The sequence below is a fragment of the Myotis myotis genome, unplaced genomic scaffold (genome assembly GCF_014108235.1).
Source record: "Myotis myotis isolate mMyoMyo1 unplaced genomic scaffold, mMyoMyo1.p scaffold_m19_p_2, whole genome shotgun sequence".
NCBI classification, from domain to species: domain Eukaryota; kingdom Metazoa; phylum Chordata; class Mammalia; order Chiroptera; family Vespertilionidae; genus Myotis; species Myotis myotis.
This window is the reverse complement of record NW_023416324.1, coordinates 205,187,231-205,209,265: the sequence shown is the minus strand read 5'-3', so window position 1 is coordinate 205,209,265 and position 22,035 is coordinate 205,187,231. Positions and strand designations below refer to the sequence as shown.

The 22,035-nt window shown below is 42.3% G+C and overlaps 1 long non-coding RNA gene across 1 annotated transcript; it reads right to left on the bottom strand.

The window, feature by feature from the left end:
* Positions 1-8,686: 8,686 nt before the first annotated feature.
* Positions 8,687-21,860, bottom strand: LOC118677139. Its single transcript, XR_004974335.1, has 2 exons — positions 21,637-21,860; positions 8,687-11,193 (listed from the first exon to the last, which is right to left on the bottom strand). It is a non-coding gene; the product is annotated as an uncharacterized LOC118677139 (long non-coding RNA).
* Between the last annotated feature and the right edge of the window lie 175 nt (positions 21,861-22,035).

Here is a 22,035-nt window from a genome sequence, read left to right as displayed (position 1 = left end):
TGTATAAATATGCTAGAGGTCCGGTGCACGAATTCATGCATATTGAAAGGAAATTAATTAGAAGGTGGCCGGCGGGGCTGGACTGGGCGAAATGGGCTGGACATGCCCTGAACCCAACCTACCACGGTATCTTCCTAGCCGGCCGCACCTGGGTTGGTGCTGGGGCTCCAAGGGTGTCTGCAGAGTGAGCAGGATCCTTCTGGCAGGTGGGGTCCCTCGGCCTGGCCTGAAGGGATCGGGCCGAAACAGGCAGTTCAACATCCCCCGAGGGGTCCCGGAGTGCAAGAGGGCACTCTGCAAAGTTGCTGTTCCTCGGCAGCTCCTGTGTTGAGTGTCTGCCCCCTGGTGGTCAGTGTGCATCTTACCTACTGGCCAGTTGGCCAGTCGGCTGATCGCTTAGCCTTTTATATATATAGATGTACAAATACAGATGCAATCTTTTAAAAACACAAATAGGATCATGCTAGTTATTTCCATTTCTCATTTAAAGTGGTTTGATTAAGATCCTTAGGCACAATGGCAAGTGTTTTGTGGATAGATAGATTATTTACTAAGTTAATTGATTATTTCTTATACTAGAGTCCCGGTGCACAAAAATTTGTGCACTCAGGGGGATGGGGGGGGGCCCCTCAGCCTGGCCTGTGCCCTCTCGCAGTCTGGGACCCCTCGGGAGATGACCTGCTGGCTTAGGCCTGCTCCCGGGTGGCAGAGGGCAGGCCCAATCCCTAGGTGCAGCCCCTGGTCGGGCTCAGAGCAGGGCCAATTGGGGAGTTGGGGCGCCGCCCCCTGTCATGCACAGAGCAGGGCCGATCAGGGGATTGGGGCGCCGCACCCTGCACACACAGAGCCACAGGGTGATCAGAGGTTGGGGAGCTCCCCCGTATAAGGCACAGAGCAGGGCTGATCAGGAGGTTGGGGCGCCTTCCCCTGTCACGAACAGAGCAGGGCGGATAGGGAGGTTGTGGCCCCACCCCGTCACACACAGAGCCGCAGGGCGATCAGGGGTTTGGGCGCTGCCCCCTGTCACGCTGATCCCGGTGCCGGGAGGCCTCGCGGCTCCGCTGATCCCGGTGCTGGGAGGCATATTACCCTTTTACTATATAGGATAGAGGCCTGGTGCACGGGTGGGGGCTGGCTGGTTTGCCCTGAAGGGTGTTCTGGATCAGGGTGGGGGTCCCCACTGGGGTGCCTGGCCAGCCTGGGTGAGGGGATGATGGCTCTTTGCAGCTGGCCACACACCATTCAGGGTGGGGGTCCCCACTGGGGTGCCTGGCCAGCCTGGGTGAGGGGCTGAGGGCTGTTTGCAGCTGGTCACACACCCTTCAGGATGGGGGTTCCCACTGGGGTGCCTGGCCAGTCTGGGTGAGGGGCTGAGGGCTGTTTTCAGGCTGGCGGGTGATGGAAGCTCCCAACCACTCCTTTTTTTCTTTTTAATTCAGGGCCAGCTTTAGCTCTGAGGCTCCAGCTCTTAGGCCTCCGCTGCTGAAAGTAGGTAATCGAAACAATGTATAACTCCAGCTCTGACTCCAGCTCTGAGATCCCAGCTCGCTGAAAGCTGGTTTCTGGGTTTTTTTTAGCTTCTATATTTGTTAAAATGTTTCAAACTGCAGGCTCAGAGGCCGGCAAGGCAGGCGGGGAACGTTGGAATCCTCTGTCACTGAAGCAAGCAAGTCTCATGTTAGTTTCAAGCTGCCTGGCTGCCAGCCGCCATCTTGGCTGACAGTTAATTTGCATATCTCCCTGATTAGCCAATGGGAAGGGTAGCGGTCATATGCCAATTACCATGTTTCTCTTTTATTAGTGTAGATACTGGTGGTTCACATGTTACCTTTTATTTAATCCTCACAACCCGTTGAGTAGGTGTTGCCTTTTGGTAAACAAGGAAACTGAAAGAGTATAGAACTGGCAAGTAGTAAAGCTGGAATTTGGACCCAAGTAATTTCATTCATATGTTCATATGTACTGCTCTACACTGCTCATGTGTCAGTACTTTTGTAGGAATAGTTTTTGGTAGTGGAATTAGTGACAGATGCTACCAGATCCTAGCCTCTAAAACAGTGGTTCTCAACCTTCCTAATGTCGCGACCCTTTAATACAGTTCCTCATGTTGTGGTGACCCCCAATTTTATTGTTACAAATTGAACATAATTAAAGCATAGTGATTAATCACAAAAACAATATGTAATTATATATGTGTTTTCCAATGGTCTTAGGCGACCCCTGTGAAAGGGTTGTTCGACCCCCAAAGGGGTCGCGACCCACAGGTTGAGAACCGCTGCTCTAAAAGCTTTTGCCAAATGACAGTCCCAACTGCAGAGTCTGAGAGTACCTGTTTCCCCATGCCTTGGGCAAGTCGAGATATTAAAAGTATTTTGCCAAAATATTTCTTCCTACCCTATCTGGTTTGGCTCAGTGGATAGCATGTTGGCCTAGGGACTGAAGGGTCCTGGGTTGTGGGCTTAGTCTCCAGTAGGGGGCTTGCAGGAGGCAGCCGATCAATGATTCTCATCATTGATGTTTCTTATCTTTCCTCACTTCCTCTCTGAAATCAATAAAAAATATATTTTAAAAAATTTCCCATTCTGGTCTGAATACTTGCTTTCTGGGTTTAATGCACAGGTTTTATATCAAGATTTATTTCTTCACTCCTGGGTGGGATCTACTTTTTCTTAGTATCCGTATCTTCCTGTTCCCTTGATTAACTTTCTCATGTTCTAAGAAAAAGTGTTCAAGGGGAGAGCCCTTGCATGTCTAAAGTGGTTTTGTTTTGCCACTTACATTTGATCAACTTGTTGGCTATAGAATTCTAGGTTGAAAAATAATTTTCTATCACGTCTTTGACAGTAACGCAGTGATCTTCTGGCATCTGATGTTAATGAGAAGTCTGATACCAGTTTGATTTTATTCCTTTCTATATAGGCTGTTCTCTGCAATCCTGCCTCCTCTCCACCTCCCATTCTGCCACACACTCGTATACACTATGGATACTTTTAGGTCCTTACTATTCTTAGTGTATAAAATGCTAAAATTCATTTGTAACTAGATAACCAGTTACTCTCCTTGGTACTTTCTTATTTTTCAATTTCTTATTTATTAATTTAAAAAATATTGTTGAAAGTATTACATATGTCCTCTTTTCCTCCCACATTGACCCATTCTAGCCCACCCCAGTCCCTGTCCCAGGCCTTCACACTATTGTCTGTGTCCATGGGTTATGCATGTATGCATATAAGTTCTTTGGTTGATCTCTTCTCACCTACCCCTGCCTTCTCTCTGAGATTCGATAGTCTGTTCCATGCTTCTATGTCTAGATCTATTTTGTTCATCAGTTTATTTTGTTCATTAGAATCAACATATGAGTGAGATCATGTAATACGTGTCTTTCTCTAACTGGCTTATTTCGCTTAACATAATACTCTTCAGGTCCTGCCATGCTGTCTCAAAGAGTAAGAGGTCATTTTTTTTTTTACCGCTGCATGGTATTCCATTCCATGGTGTAAATGTATCACAGCTTTTTAAAGAAATTTATTTTTTAAAATTACTTTTTCTTTATTGTCTAAAGTTTTACATATGTCTCCTTTGCCCCCGCTTGACCCCCACCCCCCAGCCATTCCCACCCTGGGCAAGCCCCCACCGCCCCAGTGTCTGTCCATTGGTTATGCTAATAAAAGAATTCTTTATTGTTAAAAGTTTTACATATGTCTCATTGACTCCCTGCCCATTCCCAGCCCCCAGCACAGGCCCTCACCTCCCTACTCTCTGTGTCCATTGGTTATGCTTATATGCATGCATACAAGTCCTTTGGTTGATCTCTTACCCCCCACCTCCACTCCCACCCTCCCCTGCCTTCCCTCATGTAATATGTGTCTTTCTCTGACTGGCTTATTTCGCCTAGCATAATACTCTCCAGGTCCCTCCATGCTGTCTCAAAGGGTAAGAGATCCTTTTATACTGCTGCATAGTATTCCATGGTGCAAATGTACCACAGCTTTTTTTATCTACTTGTCTACTGATGGGTACTTGAGCTGTTTCCTGATCTTAGCTATTGTAAATTTTGCTGTTAGAAATATAGGGGTGCATATATCCTTTCTGATTGGTGTTTCAAGTTTCTTAGGATATATTCCTAGAAGTGGGATCAGAGGGTCAAATGGCAGTTCCATATCTAATTTTTTGAGGAAACTCCATACTGTTTTCCATAATGGCTGCACCAGTCTGCATTCCCACCAGCAGTGTACTAGGGTTCCCTTTTCTCCACATCCTCGCTAGCATATGTCATTTTTTGATTTGTTGATGGTAGGCATTCTGACAGGTGTGAGGTGACACCTCGTTTTAATTTGCATCTCTGATGATTAGTGACTTTGAGCATTTTTTCATAGGTCTCTTAGTCATTTATATGTCCAGTTTGGAGAAGTGTCTATTTAGGTCATTTGCCCATTTTTTGGTTGGATTGTTTATCTTCCATTTGTTAAGTTGTATAGGTTCTTTATATATTTTGGATGTTAACCCTTTATCAGATGTATCATTGGCAAATATGTTCTCCCATACAGTGGACTCCCTTTTTATTTTGTTGATGGGTTCTTTTGCTGTGCAGAAGCTTTTATTTTGATTTAGTCCATTTGTTTATTTTCTCTTGCTTCTCTTGTCCTAGAGATGTATTGGCAAACATATTGCTATGAGAGATGTCTGAGATTTTGCTGCATCAAAATGCTTTCTTCTAGCAGTTTTATGGTTTTACATCTTACATTTAAGCCTTTTATCCATTTTGAATTTATACTTGTGTAGGGCGTAAATTGGTGGGCTAGTTTCATTTTTTGCACGTATCTGACAAATTTTCCTAGCACCATTTATTGGCAAGATTGTCTTAACTTCATTGTATGCTCTTGCCTACTTTGTCAAATATTAATTGAGTGTAATGGGTTGGGTCGATTTCTGGGGTCTCTGTTCTGTTCCATTGATCTATATGCCTGTTCTTGTGCCAGTACGAGGCTGTTTTGATTACGTGGCTTTGTAGTATAACTTGATATCTGGTATTGTGATTTCTCCAGCTTTGTTCTTTCTCAGGATGGCTGCAGCTCTTCAGGGTCTTTTTTGGTTCCATATAAATTTTTGGAGTATTTGTTCTAGATCTGTGAAATAAACCATTGGTAATTTAATAGGGATTGCATTGAACCTATAGATTGCTCTGGGTAGTATGGACATTTTAATGATGTTAATTCTACCAACCCATGAACACGGTATATTCTTCCACTTGTTTATATCTTCCTCTATCTTTTTTTTCATCTCCTTGGTACTTTCAATGTTGACATCTGTCTTGAGCTCTAGGAAATTTTCTTTAAAAAAAATTATTCCTTTTTACTTTCTCTGTTTATTTAACACCGTTTAGTTGGATTTTGGATCTTCTTTATTGGTCCTCTGTATTCTTTTATTTTTCTTGCATTTCTAATATTTTTTTACGTAAACTTCTTATTATGTCAAGCATGTTTTTCTTTCTGAAAGCTCTTTTGCTTGCTCATAGAATCTTGTTCATGTTTAACACATACAGTATATCCACCTATTCATTGAATATCTTCCTCATGTCATTTCCTTCCAAGAAGAAACACTATCGTGCATATCCTTACTCTTCATGATTTACAAATACAATTTTCTGTTTTAAAACTAAACATAATTGGGTTCATGATACATGTCCTTTTGGAATTTGCTTTTATTACTCAGCATTATATTGTCACATTTAGCATGTTGCTACATGTAATAACATGCAGAGATGGTTGATACACGTAGAGCTCTGTAGTATTCCATTTACCGTATGCTCTATGGTTGATTCATCCTTTTATTGATAATCACTGAGGATATGTTTTCATAGCTACATATTTTTAACTATGGAACTTCTTAAAATAAATATGGAGACTACCTTCTTGATTTGCAGAATTTAGGAAAACCAAACTGATGCTTGAGCTATCTGTAATGAGTCTATACAAGTCAACATGGAAAAACAGTTCCTGACGTTGGGATGGTATGCCAGGTACAGATAGTCTCCAGCATCAGAACAGGCTGTGTTTCCAAAATCAGTGGAGACTTGGATACATTTTCCCATTCCACTCAGGCACCTGTGAGCAAGGCCCTGAGCTGAGTGAAAGAGAAGTTTAAACTGATATTCCTTTCTTGTGGGAGCTCATGATCTAGAAGGGAGGGCAATGCCTACACAAAAAACACGTGTGGGGCATATTGTGAAGCTCTTTTATAGGAGAGCTACACGCTGTGCTTTTGAGAACAGGAGAAAGATCATTTCTGGGTGTGACCTTTTTCAGAGTTCATGTTCTGTGTGCTTGGCACGGGCTAAGGGAATAGAAATTGCTGAGCTGACAGCATTTAGGAAAGGGTAGGATTTTCCTAAGTGGAGACTGGGTATAATGTTTGGAAAGCTTTGGCAGCACAGGGGTGGAAGAGGGAGATAGCATGGCAGTGATATTCTGTGATTGTTTCATTAGTCAGTGCACTCTTTGCAAGGTGGAACTGGCACCCAATCCCTTCTCGTTGACCTCCCCTAACTACTGCTCCAAACAGCAGCTTGGAGTTTGAGTCTGGATAGTACATGGCCATTGATTGGCTGCAGCTGGTGTTAGAACACAGGGCTGCTATTTTCTGTCGGGAACTTTCAAGTCTGGTGGATTTTTTGAGATCGTTAGGATGTTTTGGGGGGGAGGGATAACAAGACCTGAAATTTAATTGCTGCCATTCCCCAAAGAGGTCAACGACAGGGCATCTAATCACTCAGCCCATGTTACAGAACCTCTCATTATACAGTGAATGGTGTGTAAACCGACATTAAATTTGTATGGATTCTGCTGGGTGCCATTTCTGGTTGCTATATCAGCAGTAGTACTGGGTGTAAACCAGCTTTTCAGAGTTGGTTTATGAACCACTTGCATCTGGATCACCTGGTTAGCCTGGTAAAAGCCTGGTATCCGAGCTCAGTTACAGAATCAATCTCGGGGGATGGAGAGGGGGTGGTGAGAGCCTGGGATTACTGCACCTTGACAAGTCTCCGAGGTGCGAATCACTGCCCTAGCTCTCTTCAGTTATATGCAGAACTTTTCAGTCTTTATTTGCTTTAATGAATTTTTATTAATCAAAAATCACCTCTTGGAGCCTATCAGTATAAAGTGAAAAGTTCACCGTATTTAAACTCATTTCTGTTTTTACAGTTGGACTTGGAATAATAATGGTGCGTTGAGGGAGTAAACATTTGAGTGGGATAGGAATGTGCAGATGGTGGATCAGTCCTTAAGGGTATCACTTCCTCTAGTACAGTCATTCACACACCAAGAGAAACCACAGTGCAGTGTGTTTAGTGCTAGAGGACTGGGAAAGTACTGAGCCCTGCAAGGAAGGATGATTGGAGGTACAGAAGACATCATTAGGATGATATCTGAGAAATCCACCTCAAAAACACGTTACTTAGGTGGTTAGGAATATGTGTTGTCCAGCTTAAAACACAACAGTAACGGGAAAGAAAAAATCCCCTCTATGTGAACATTATTTCCTTATCCTTATTGCCATGAGAGAATTTGAAATCCAAAGTGGGAAGCTGAACACTTACGTGTAAATTTTATGTTAGTTTCACTGTTTTCTAGTCATTATTGGTTGAGAACCGCATAAGCTTTTTGTGAGTACTTCCCATTGATGGACTTTTTATTTTCTAAAAGTTCCTTTTTTAAGTAATCCCACTTTCTTTGAGATATTGGTTATCTTTTATTTTCAGGAAAATTCTAATATTCCTAGAATATTTTTCTGCATATTCTTCAACCTCCTGACTTCACTTTTCCCCTCCTTATTCTATTTTGTTTTCTTTGTATTTTTAGCTGCTGGGTTCATATAGCTGCTGACAGTGAATAGGAAAGGCCTGGTCTCTAATTCAGCAAATTTTGGGGAAAGTGGGTCAGATCCTAGACAACTCCCTTGAAATTTTTCAATTCTTAAAAAGAAGAAACCCCGTGACCGGTTTGGCTCAGTGGATAGAGCGTCGGCCTGCGGACCAAAGGGTCCCGGTTTCGATTCTGGTCAAGATCATGTACCTTGATTGCGGGCACATCCCCAGTGGGGGTGTGCAGGAGGCAGCTGATTGATGTTTCTCCCTCATCAATGTTTCTGACTCTCTATCCCTCTCCCTTCCTCTCTGTAAAAAAATCAATAAAGTATATTTAAAAAAAAGAAAAGAAGAAGAAACCATACCTTGCATATTTTAGTGCCTCATTCAATTCAGTATTCTGTGTACAAAATTGGGTTCTTTTTGCCTTCTCCATCTACCACAGAACCCACTTTTTCTTTAGCCACCCTTTGTTTTTCACTGCAACACACACACACACACACACACACTCACACACACACACAGACTCACACACTTCATCGCTCCTTAACACTTCCTCTAAACCAGACACACCCAGTCTTACTCATGCTCCAAGAATTTTGGAATGCCTGGGTATACTGGCCAGGAGGACCGCATCAAAGACCAGATCAGGAACTGGAAGCCGAGGAGAGTTGGGCATCAGTGGAAACCCAGAGACCCTGGCAAGGAAATCAAGGTCCCCTGGGTTGACATCATGGGATTAAGGATAGATTGGAGCTGTGTCCTTGGGGAGATCTGCGATGGTAGATATTTGATTTAGATGATTGAAACAGTTAGAGTGAATAAAGTTTTAAAGTTACTGTTTATTTAACACTTAATGCATAATAGACATTGTGCTCTTTATTTTTCAATTACAGTTGGCATTCAACATTTTATGAGTTTCAAGTGGACAGCATAGTGGTTAGACAGGCATATAATTTACATAGTGATCCCTGACAGTTCCAGTCCCCGCCTAGTGCCATACAGCTACTGTAGATATTGTGCTCTGCACATGCACTGTTTCAGGTAAGCCTACCCTCCTTCTGAAATACATTCATCATTTTACTGATGAGGAAACTGAGGCTTAGAGAGGTTAACTCGCTTCCATTTCATGTAGCGTATTCTAGTGCTTCTCACATAAGGCATTCTACAGTAGTTTTTCTTAGTCATTGCTTTTAGATGGTCATAGCGTTTCATTATAACAGCAGAAAGACCATACTGGATCAGTCTTATTCCAGGCCTGACATTCTGGGACTTTGTGGCTTTATGCAGCAAACAAAGTTTTGAAGAACTGGGGCTCAAAATAAGGACTACTCTTGTTGATAAACATGCAGATGAAATGAATAGCCCTGGGCAGTGTGGCTCAGTTGGTTGGACATTGTCCTGTGCACCGAAAGGTTGCTGGTTCGATTCCCAGTCAGGGCACATGCCTGTGTTGTGGACTTGATCCCCGGTGGGGGATGTACAGGACTCACTCTCCCTCTCCCTTTCTCCCTCTCTAAAAATCAGTAAAAGTATTTTAAAAAAAAAGAATAGTCCCAGGAAACACCCTTGAATGTGACACACCTACATGGGAGCTCCATGGAGCCAAATGTTCATTCCAAGGGTTAAGAGGAGAATTTATCTTGGCAGCTCACACAACGTGAACAGAAATGGGGCTAGGCCAAGGGGGTGCCCTCGGTGAGAAGACTATGTCCTAGGAGTCAGGAATATTCCCCTCAGGATTCTCATAATTTTTCCCCCACTGTCTCTCTGTGTGTGAATAACTTCTGAAATTACAGATTGTACCTTGCAAAAGACCATAAAATTAATTTTAATCACTAAAGACTCAAGAGCTTTATTTGGCTATAGTACGTAACTGTTTGACAGAATGTTGAGAAGAGGTGCTAATACAAGTATACATTAAATATGCTAACAATTACAATTGGCTATTTATTTGTAAGTGATAGAGTTAATTATGGAGAAAAATTATATAGCGATCCAAACCTTAAGAATTCTGTCAATCAAATCAATAGCTTGTCTCTAACAAAGTGGGAGGACTAGTTGTTGGATTACGCTTATTATAACATTAATGTAGCCCTTTATGTTTTACAAAACAGTTTTCTATCTTATGGGCCTCACACCAGCCTTGTAAAGGATTAGCCCTGTTCTATGGGTGAAGAAACAGGTTTAGAGGAAAGTGGATTCTCTGACCCCAGGGCTTTATGATGTGGCTAAGCCACTGAACCGAGGTTTGGGACTTAATTTCAGATACAAAATTTTTCAATCCAGTCTTTGTATTTTGTAGGAAAAAGACCAGGAGTTAGCTCTCAGACATCGTTTGCCATGCGGATTGGTCAAAATATTTCATTTTTTAAATACAAATTCCGTGTAATAGCCTTTCTATTCCTCTTAAGGTTCAAATAAAAGTATTTTTAAAAATTTATTTTTCAATTAGAGTTGACATACACTATTAGTTTCAAGTATACAACATGGTGATTAGACGTTTATCTACCTTATGAAGTGATCGCCATAAAAAGTCTAGTGCCCAGGGAGCACTTTACATAGCTATTATAACATTATTAACTATGTCCCCTATACTGTACTTTATATCCCTGTGACTACTTTTATAGCTTGCAATTTGTATAAAAGTACTAATTTTAAACTGAAGTTTTCTAAATAGAAAGTCACTACATGGGGGAAATACTATTTTTCTAAATCTTTTTAAAAATGTTGCTGGACAACCCAGGATATAACTGGAGGACAGCGGTCCTTCTAATTTCTCACAACAAAAACATCCTAGAAACCTGTTTCAGAATGTCTTTAGTTCCCATGTCTTCCAGCTGAAGCCCTGAAAGTGCTCATGAGCAGTTATAATGAACAAACCATAACTGAGAATTAAAAATGACATGAATGCGTTTTCCTTTAAAGGTAAAAACAAAGAAGTGTGCTTGACGATTCAAGTAACAATGTTCCCATTCGGAATACATATTGCTGATAAATCTTTTAAATGACCTGCCTCCTAAAACGTACTTTAAGGTGGAACAGCCCAGGGACCAGATGAAGGTTAACAAATTACAATGAAGCCCGAAGCCCAGTCTCTCCAGCAGGGTGACTCATGCTTCATCCTCCTCCCACAGCACATCTGTTCCGTGTGAATGCTAGTATCAGGCACCGTACCCTGTTAATGCTAACATGTAGGAGTCAGTCGGAGGTAAAACCCCTATCACGATTAGCATTAACAGCGTACAGCCTCCAGCAGGCCGCCGGCTTTCAGAGGATGAGGCACGAAGAATTCAAACCACAGATTTCCCCTTCCTGGTGAGCACCACCTGCAAGAGAGAGAGAGAGATGGTTGTGTACCCACTTGCAGTTACTAAGTTGGATAGATATACATCTGAAAGCAAAAATAGTGTTTATTTTCTATTTAAAGGAAAGAACTGATTAAATCCTAGGAAGTAATTTGTTGAAAAGCGTAGCGAAATTGGCAATTAAAAGATTATATATGTATATTACCTTTCAGTGTATTTGAAGCCTGTTTTTAAATTTATATTTTAAATTCTGTTCTGTAGTTCTAAATTATTTACTCATGTGTCATCTTTAAACTAAAAGCAAAAACACTCTTCAAAGTCCCCAAATGCTAAAAGGCAAAGATAGAATTTGGGCTAGGTTTTCACTCTGTAGTGAATAGCTGGTTTTATCTTTCTTACCTTTTTTCAGGAGATAGATAGAATACAGGCAATGAAAGCCTTGCCCACAAATGAGCCCATCATGAAATGTCCCCATCTGTTATATAGAGATTCCTCTGGGGAGAGCGTCACCCAGTGGCCTGGACTTTGATCTCCGTAAAGGAAGTGTGGCGTAAAGAGTGTCTCAAAATACTTGTCTTCAGCAAAGAGGGGATTAAAAAAAGAAAGAGATGAATTTGCTACTTCCTGTTAGCGTATGAGTCTACTCTCGGATAAAGTGACATTTCTCCCACAGCTTCTGGTTTCGGTGTTCCTGTAGCAGAACCTAGAAGTTAGAGTGTCATTCAAGTGCGTGGTCTCTTTCGGTGCAAGAGGGGGATCCCCTTCTTTTTATTTAATCACGAAACCAAGTGAGATGTGAAATTGTGATTAAGTTCAAAAGAAATGTATCAAGTTAAAAATTCCCCAATGAATATATTTTGATAGGGCAGAATATCGTGGCTTGGAAATTTCCAGACCAAGGAAATATGTCATTCTTACTGATAGTGATTTTTTAAAAAAACTTTCTGTTACCGGAGATGAATTACTTTAATGATGAAGAGCTTTGAATTAAATGATGTCAGTTCAGAATTTTAGTTCATCTTGCTGATTTTCAGTCACGATTGTAAAAAGGACCCCTCTCCCCCTTCCACACAGTACCTTGGCCAGTATAAATATTCAATAAATATATATTAATATCCTAATGTTAATTCCTCCTAAACTAATATAATTTAAAGAGCTTCTCTTAAAGAGCTTGGTTTGATTTGTATTTAAAGCTAATTGCTGCATAGTATTCTACCCATATATTTTTTCTCCTGTTCTTTTTTTTTAAAATCTTTAATTTCTTAATTGGTTAAGGTATTACAAATGTGTCCTCATCCTCTCCTGTTCTTTAAAAGTGACATCTGAGCAAATGTATTAAAAGAAATACATTTAGTGTGATCTTTTCCCTCTTTCATCTTTTTTCACTATACATATGAGTTGCCTGATTAGAGTACTCAGAGAAGTGACAAGTGTTTTTCACCATGTGCTATACTATTAAAAAACTCTAACAGCTTTTGTTTTTTATTGGTTGAAATGAAAGGTTTGCTGAAATAAAAGGCATCACACAGACCCCCTTTTGTTGTCAGTGCTCAAACAAAAACAATGATACTGTGTTACCTGGACTGTTCAGGCATGATGAATTCCTAAAACTGCAGAGAAAGGAACAGTTTGCCTAAATATGCTACACAATCTTGAATCTCCTTGAAAACATAACGGTAGATGACAAACATACCCCAATGAACAGGATAAAAGAGGAAATATCCCAGAATGGCTTTTTAAAAAAAGTATATTCAGTAGACTTTTAGACATGAGAATGGCCAGAAGGCCAGTCAGTGTTGAAGCTGTGCTTATTTTCAGTGTGTTTGGGCTGCGAGGAGGACTCAAGCTGACCAGCAACAGAATTGCTGTGTCCAAGTGGAAATTAGTGATCACAGGCAACAAAGGCTAATCTGTTAGCCAAGGCATTGGACAGAGGATGATGTCATGAGGTAATAATAAATGAACTGGCTCTTTCTGGAATCAGTACAGTTGCCCAGCTGGTAGAGTGGCAGAAGAAGAATTATACATAATTGAGATCCATTGATTATGGAGAGAAAGGAAGGGAGAGAGAGAAACATTGATTGATTGCCTCCCATACTCGCCCTGACTGGGGACTGAATCCATAACTTAGGTATGTGCCCTGACTGGGAATAGAACCCACAACCTAGGTATGTGCCCTGATCAGGAATTGAACATGAAACCTAGGTATGTGGCCTGACTAGGACTCTAACCTGCACCCTTCTTGGTGTAAGGGACAATGCTCCAACCAACTGAGCCACCTGGCCAGGGCTATCCTTTTATCTTACTGATTAGTCAGGAAAGATGTTATCAGCAATATTCATAGCAGAGTAAGTCCTAAGTTTGTCATTAAGGATCTCTTCTCCTATATGAATCATAAGTTATATCCGTCCACAATTTTATAAATTTCTCTATTTTCATTTTGCTGCTATTCTCAGCATCAACCATTTACTATTTGCTTACCAAAGCTGCATGCCATAGTCATAATGGTTGAATCTCTTAACTAAGCCATCATGTGACTCCCTTGATTTTATTGACCCCAAAATGTATAAATATTTGGAAACTATTAATTTGTTGTTACAAAGTGAATGTACACCTATTTCTACTGAAAAACACGATTCTATATTGATGTAGTCATACAAATTCTAGCTCCAAAGCCATTCTAGGTGAAAAAATAATGTAATTACACTTTTGAAAATTAAAATGATGGTTTAGATAATTTTCTTTAAATATTTTCCCCGTGTTATTATTTTTTTGTACCAGTAAAATCTGGAATCATTAAAATGGAATTCATTGTTGTTTGCTAAAAGCAACTTAGCATATGATTAATTGTATAAGAAAGCTGTGTCTAGCTTTCCCACCAGAACTCATTCTGATTCCCTATATTCTCAAGTTGCTGTTTGGATTAAGTCATGAAAATCTGCAGTGAAGATTAATGTAAGTATCTAAATATCAAGATCCTGAGAAAATTTGGAATTGTCTTAGTTATTCTTTGGGATAACAATCTCTTGATTACCCTTTGACCTCGAGTCAAAAGATGAAGGTGACTGCAAACAATGATGCCCAAAGACCTGCTCCTCTGAAAATTCTACATCTCTCATACTGCTTCCCTGCTGCCTAGTCTGAATGTCTTACCCTTAGAAACATCTCCTTTGGGTGGGAGGACCTGGGTGGCAGGTAAGGTTTCAGGTAAGCTGTTCTTGAAACGCAATGAAGTAATTTGGAGAAGGAGGAAAGGGTGGAGTAGAAGACCTTCCCATTGACATATCAACTTGGACTTGTTTATTGGGCTAGTTAGCCAGTCATCTTTGAAAGCAGAGGGCAAGGACTGAGGGCTGAGGACCCAGGTGGGTAAATTCTAATGGGGATAAAGTGATTTAGAGGAAAGATGAGGATAGACCAAAATAGTTTGAGAGCTCATCCTTTCATGCCCACCATAAAATAGCCACAACTTAAGTGTTGAAGACAATATTACCTAAGTTTTAGTTCAGTCCTTTGTGTTTCAATCTTCCCACATGCTGTTAAAACCTCATTGTTTAATTTCCCAGTAATTCTTTAAAAAAGGCCTTCACTATTCTCTGACCAAAAGAAATACCCAGGTGGCTGCTTTTCTGAAGTGTGTTTGTTCCTGTGGAGGTGTTTTGTTTTTATCACATGTTTTCTGTAGAGTATATTGTTCTGTGTTACATCTCAGTAACTGATTCTAAAGTCAAGTCAACTTCTGTGCTGTCAGAAAATGGGGCAGAATAATATGTTTCCTCTTCAATTTACACAAGTTCCATCAGTAAAAGGGGATTGATGGTAAGGCCTGCTACTGATTGAGATGGCCACTAACTGGCCGCATCCATCTTCTAAAAAAATATCCTGACCTCTTGGGGAATGATAAGATTACTTGACATTTGAGAAAAATTCCCCGTATAAGCCATTGCTGGGGAAAAATTTACAAATTCACTATAGCATATTTTCTTCCCACAAAAATCTAATAACCTTCCTCTTGGTAGTTCTAATTAAGAACTCTTTAACAAAGATACCTACTACTCCAAAGATAGAGCTCTTCATTGAAAAGACTGGTTTGCACATGAAATTGCTCTAATATAACATACCTTTCTAAATTTGGAAATTCAGGAAATGAATGTTTTTAAAGATATATGCCAGTAATATATTAACACATAAAACTAAGTGTGTGACGTACTTTTGAACTGTCTCAGAAGAAAGCTAATGTGGACATCACAGGATCACTATGGAAACAGTATACTGAGTGACTACTTCATTGTGAATGCACAGATGAGAAAGAATATCGGCCTTAGAGGACTATTCTGCATTTTTCAGTTTTAAAAACAAGGATATTGAAAATAAATTATGAATGAAAAAGAGAAAATTATTGTTAAAACTCTCTTATGGAAGTGTGATATTACGAGTTAGACATATGGAAAACCTTTTGTGTAAATATGAAATACGAATGAAAAGCCATGATTTAAAGCAACATGTTGCACCCCCCGCTCCCCCCAGCTCTCTCCCTCCCACCCTTTGCTTTTATCCATGTTTGATAACATTTTCCCAGAGTTTCAGGCCTGAAGCTGAGCCAGTGTGAGGTCACTGGTCCAGGACGCGGAGCACGGCTCTCCGCCTACTCTCCTGCTTACTCCACAGAATGACTCTGGGGGAAAATATTTCTAACCTGTGTTTTCCACAGCCTTACCTGAAAAGTGAAGGTATTAGTCACTGTCCATAATAAAACTGTGGGTAGGTTATTTAGTTTGTAAATAAGTTCTACAACTTGTTTCAGTAAAAACTTCCTGGTTTTTAATGCTGAAAAATGTCAGTTAACAGTCCACTACTAGTCTAAAAGTACAGTTCATATTTTTCTATTTCTACACACCAGAATGAGCCCAAGCAAGGAAGGATTTGTGAATTGAGAACGATGCCAGACAGACTGAGCAAGCTCTGGGAACAAAAGGTTTGGTTTCACCCGCTTAAAAATGAGTGTTCTTATGATGCTACACGTAGAGGATGCCCTGTGTTACGAGGCAAACACCATATGTTGACTTGTTCCACCCCACGGCATTTTACTCACTGCCTTCACACATCAAAGGAGGGTTATGCTTAGTGCTCCTGCGCGTGTCCTCTCTAGACAAAGCTTCATACATACACTGAGCCACTAGATACCCACTTCAAATTGCTCCTCACACATGGACTTGCCCACCTGGCCTTATTCTCTTTCTCTCACAGACAGCGAACTCCTGGAGGCTGGGTTCCCATCAGCTCCTGGTGTGACCATCCCTCTCTGCCCTCCCCCAGGAGGTCAGTCCTCTCTCCATCCTCTCAGAGCACTCATCACACTGCACTGGAGCCTTTGAGTAAGACTTTAACTGACATTCAGATTCTTGGAGGATCAGTGTAGTAGAAGCTCATGAATGTGGACATCTATGAATGAGGTTTGTTGGCATTCTAGATTAGTGATGGACTGTTAACATTCAGAGGCTTCCAGGCGTGGCCCTCAGTCCACCAAGTATAGTCATTGTAGGATAAAGATGGGGACTCCTACCAGGAAAACCACCCGAAGTTGTAGGTAAAGATTAGCTTCCGTTCCTGTCTTTGTACAACTACACTTGGATGCTGTGATCATGTGTGTTCACTGTATGGGAGCAGGTCCTTATTCTCAGGACATGCCTGGCAGGTCTGACACCGACACAGCCATACACAGACAGGTGGGTAGGGACAGAGAGAAACGAAACAAATGGGGCAACTGTACACAGTTAGTGGATCTAAGTGAAAGCTCTGGCGGTGTTATTCTGTTGTTTTCTACTTGCTCGGGTTCCATACCTGACCCCAGCGACACTACTGGCTGTGTGATATTTGACCATGTAAGCCTCTTTTTAAATCTTTAAGTCTTCGTTGCTTCTCTAAAAATGGAGATGATGATAGAACCTACTCAAAAGGTCGTTGGGAAGATGAGGTGACACAGTGAATAAAGCATACAGTCAGGTGCTGGGCTCATTGTTAGGGCTCAATGGATGTTAGCCACGGCACCAATGCCATCGGTCATGAACACCTGCAAGTATCTGTATATCTATCACGTGTGGTTTTAAAAGTACAGTCAAGATACGCTTACTACTGTATAACTGAATCATTACATAAATCAGAGGTTATCGAAAAACACGTACAGGCAAAATCAAAGTAATTCTTTGGTTTCCTAATCTCTAACAGGAATAAGTAACTGCTCAAAGATACACCAAAATGTTTCTTCGGAAGTAGATTTTCTTTGGGTTAAGAAGAAAAATTCATTCCGAAACTGTTTAACTCTTTAAAACCAAACAATTTTTTACCTTGTCAAGAATTTTTAGAGAATACTCTGTCCACATGCACTTGACTTTCCCAGACTGTTTTTGTACCTCACTTTCCAGATTGGTTTAGTAGGGTCATCCATGTTCACCTAATAATTGCAAACACTTATGCAAGACACCCCGGGGCAGGCACTAGTTTGCTTGATGTACATGGACTCCCTCATTCCTCATAACAATCTAAGGAATGAGTATTATTAACCTCTGCTTACACCTGGGGCAGCTCGGCTCAGACAAGTGACCTAATAGGTTAAACACCGGCAGGGAAGACACCGCAGGATAGAAACCTGAGCAACATAAAGGGGCAAAGGATTCTGTTAAGACAGCCAGGAACCCATTATGTGTACAGACCATCCTCACTAATGGAGAAATGGCACAAACGCCACTCACTGTAGCGAGTCGTTTCTCCTTATCCAAACATAGCGTCACAATTTCATGAAATTAGCTGTTTGATTCTCTTTACTAGTAACTTTTCCTTCCGCCATTGCCTTAACCCTATGTACCCACATGTGGATATTGTTTTTCAGAATTGGCACAGATATTCACAATCTGTAAAAACCATGCTTTTGGCCAGTGTTGAGCCTCATTATCTGGTGAGTGTGTCATTGTGTGTAAAGGTGGTAATGGTGCCTTTGGTTCAAAGGGTTCCACCACCTTGCTGAGAATCTCGGAGTCATGAGTGAGAATGCTGAGCTGCTCAGGCACGGGGTGTGTTGATTTGAGGGAAAATCTGCTTTTGGGTGGTTGTGCTCAAGGCCCTGAATATTGTAAGCCCAAAGACAAGATAGATGGGAAAAGTGTTTCATGGCGGGTGAGAATTACACAGCAGTGATCAAATTTAACATGTGGCATTACCTTAGGAGTCTGAGATAAAGGGAATATACTGTGTATAAGATGTAGTCAGTGAAAAGGTGGGGGTAAAGAGAGGCTTTTAAAATTTCATATTTTTCTTATTCCATCCAATTTCAGCAAATGGGACAGTTCTGAAGCCGGTAAGACCAGTCGAAGACAGACAGACATTCTCTAGTCAGTTCTGCTGGTTGGTACTCACTTACTCTGACTGTCTCTGATCGTGGCGGATGGGAGTTCACTGAGTCCAGCTGTGCCTTAGGAGATGCATGAAAGTGCAGTGAAGTGGCAGTCACACTGGAATCGTGGCGTTTCATCGGTTTAAGGGCCTTCAGAAATGACTCAGTCCCAGCCGCCCATTTTAGAGAAAGGAGCCATGGGAATTGGCACAGAGTTGGGACTAGAAACCTGTGGTGGTTCTCAGGCTGCGGCTCTTTCCACAGGACAGGCTTCTGCACTGAGGGCTGGGAGCCTAACAGCAACGCAGTGAAGTTACTAAAATCAGTAGTTTCAGCGAAGCCATAGCCGATGACTCACAAAACTGTAGAGAGGCCAGCGAGTCTAGGACAGAGGTGCTCAGTCCAGGTGCAAGGTAAAGTCCACACACCACTCTGCCATTCAAGTGACTTCGTCCTCTTAGGTTTACCCAGGGATCAGGAAACTCCACCCCCCGGAGGGTCACTGCTGAGACTCAAGGAAACCTGGAGCCACCGACACAAATGCAAAATTGTGTGTGAGGTTACATTTAAAAAAAAATTCTGGGAAAAGCATAGGTAATCTCCATTAGATGTGAGGTAGGAAAAAAAGGAGTTAAGAATTGTTACTCTAACGCAAAGAAAACAAAAAAACCTTTAAGGGAATGGTAGATCTTAGTCATGACATCGAATAGCTGATGAAAAAACTTTTCAAAAGTAAAGACCTGGGGCTTTTTTGGGTGGATTTATTTTTGATTCACAGAAGACTGATTTGATGAGCTGTGAAGAAAGCTGAAGGTTTGCCATTGGAAAATAAAGAATGGTGAAATTCACAGCACATTCTAGCTAGTGTAAGTATTTGTGTTACTGCATTTGAAACAATATGAAATCGCATCGCCATGTCCTATTAGTCTTTCCTCTCCCTTTTAGATTCATGAGGATGGGGCTCACTCACATCTGTCTCCTCTCCAGCATCTAGAAGAGTGTCTGGCACAGGTAGACGTGATGGTGGCCTTCCCATAGAGGGAACGTAGCACTTAGGGATTTAAAAATATATATATATATTTTTATTGATTTCAGAGAGGAAGGGAGAGATAGAAACATCAATGATGAGAGAGAATCCTTGATTGTCTGACTCCTGCATACCCCCTACTGCAACCCAGAATGTGCCCTTTACCGGAATCCAACTGGGGACCAATGCTCTATCCACTGAGCCAAACCAGCTAGGGCAGGACTTTTTTTTTTTTTTTTTTTTTTTTAATTGCTTAAAGTATTACAAAGGGTATTACATATGTGTCCTTTTTTCCCCCCGCTCTTGACAGTCCCCTAGCCTCCCCTACCCCCCAGTGTCTTATGTCCATTGGTTATGCTTATATGCATGCATACAAGTCCTTCGGTTGATCTCTTACCCCCCTGGGACTTTGTTTTTGTAAATACCAGTAAGTTATTCTTTTCGCACAGAATTAATTAGCCCAGTAAATTCAAGAGTAGAAGTCTGTGCTAGTGTTACTGTTCTCCCCTGAAGCAGTGTAGGTCTCAGCCAGTGCTCATGTGTCTCTTTCTTAACATGTGTGGTTAGGAAGCGGGGTCCTGTGGCCAGGGGGAGCTGACCCCCATCACCGTGTGAGGGAACTTGGTTATTACTGGCCTTTATGGAGTACTCCAGGCAGCAGAAGTAATTACTAAATGTGCTCTGGTCCCCTGAACGAAATCAGGGAGGCAGCAAAGTAATTGAAATGAGCCTGTACCGAGAGACAAAGGCCTGTGGTCGACACCCCTAACCCCCTCGTCCCACATCCCACATCCCACATCCGTACCTACAAGCAGGCTGTACACTCAGGACCTAGTGACCTTACTAGAGAACACAAGGCCTCGGAGCCACAAATCCTCAGGGGCAAAATGGGGAGACCGCCACCTCCCCTGCCAATTTTCTATTATTGTGGCTGTCAACTTAGACAAAAGGCAGGAAATGGACATGTCAACTTTTTAGCTTATATTACTGTTCACACAGATAAGCAATGAAATACTTTATACACATCCATTTTACAAGGTCAGTGCCTGATTACTAAGAGTTCAGCCACCCTAGTTCATCTAGATTACACGTTATGTTAAGGGATGCAAGAGGCATGACTTCTGAGTAATGAATGGGGTAACTTTGGCTTGAAGTAGCTGCATAACGTCCTGTAAAAAGTATGTCTCCACTTAACCGCATCTATTTGACACAAGATATAAACTAAATTATGAGCATCATTAGGTCCCTTGGCCTCTTCAAATCACAGGTGATCCTGGATCTGCTGTATGATGTTGGAAAAGTAACTTTACCTCTCTGGGCCTCCGGTCCTCGTTTTTAAGGATTGGATTCTCACTTACATCTTTGTCAGCTGTCACTTTCAGTAACTCCAGGTTAAATTTTATTCATAATCATCTCACTATGCCTGCTTTAGATTATATAAAATTCAAAAGACCCGGTCCACCCTTGGGAGCTGTAAAATGTGGAGGATGGAGACCAGCCAGGGGTTTGAGAGAATAAAAAAGATAACCAAAGCGCTCTATCAACCCCCCCTTAATGGGAGCAAGTAAACACAGAAGCTCACTGAACCTCTGCTCAGTTCTCAGTCCATGAGTTGAAGACATGGTGTGTTATGATTCTAACTTTTATAAAGTTCGAGTATATCATTACTTACTTTTCAAAAGAAAACAGAGGAGACCTGTTCTGAAGGCAGGCCCGCGGGACCCACCCTGCCCCTAAGTGTGTCCTGCACACTTGTCTGGCCGCTCCAGCAGCTAAGCTGGTCCAGCGCCAGGTCGTCGGTACCTCCCCTCCCAAGTCAGGAAACGGCGGAGAAGCTGAGCGCCAGGTCTTTAGCACCTTCCCTTCCCCCAGGAGTCCCTGCCCAGCGACCTCCGGGCCCGGAGGAGAGCCGGCGCTGCCAGGCGCGCGGGGCCCGCGCTGGGCACCCGGCAGCCACGTGCGCGCCACCCCCGCCCCCGATCGCGTCCCGCAGCCCCGCCGCCTCCCGGCTGGGGAGAGAAGAGGGCGGGCGGAGGGCACAGGGGCATACCTGCCGGCCGGGAACGGCCTCCTGTCTTCCCCACGCGGCGGGCCGGGGGATCCGCTCCACGTCCACGCCTGTCCCCGGGCTGGAGGCGGCCGCCCGACGCGGCGGGTCGCGCTGCGCCCGGGCGGACCGCGCACAGGAAGCCCGCGCCTGCGAACGTGCGACCCTTTTATAACCCGCTTGTGACTCATAACCGACCAGGCGCCTTTTCTGTAAAACCCCCCGCCTCGCCCCCCTCCTGCCTGTTCTTGGAACCTACAGCTTGAAAAACTTTTTTCTTTTTAAAGGAAAAGTCGAAAAAGCCCAGTGCCAGGAGGATTGGTGTTTTTCCCCTTCCTCTTTCTCGTGGGTCACCCTCCGAGTGTTTTTTTGCTCCCGACACAGGTCGCGTACTTTCCTGTC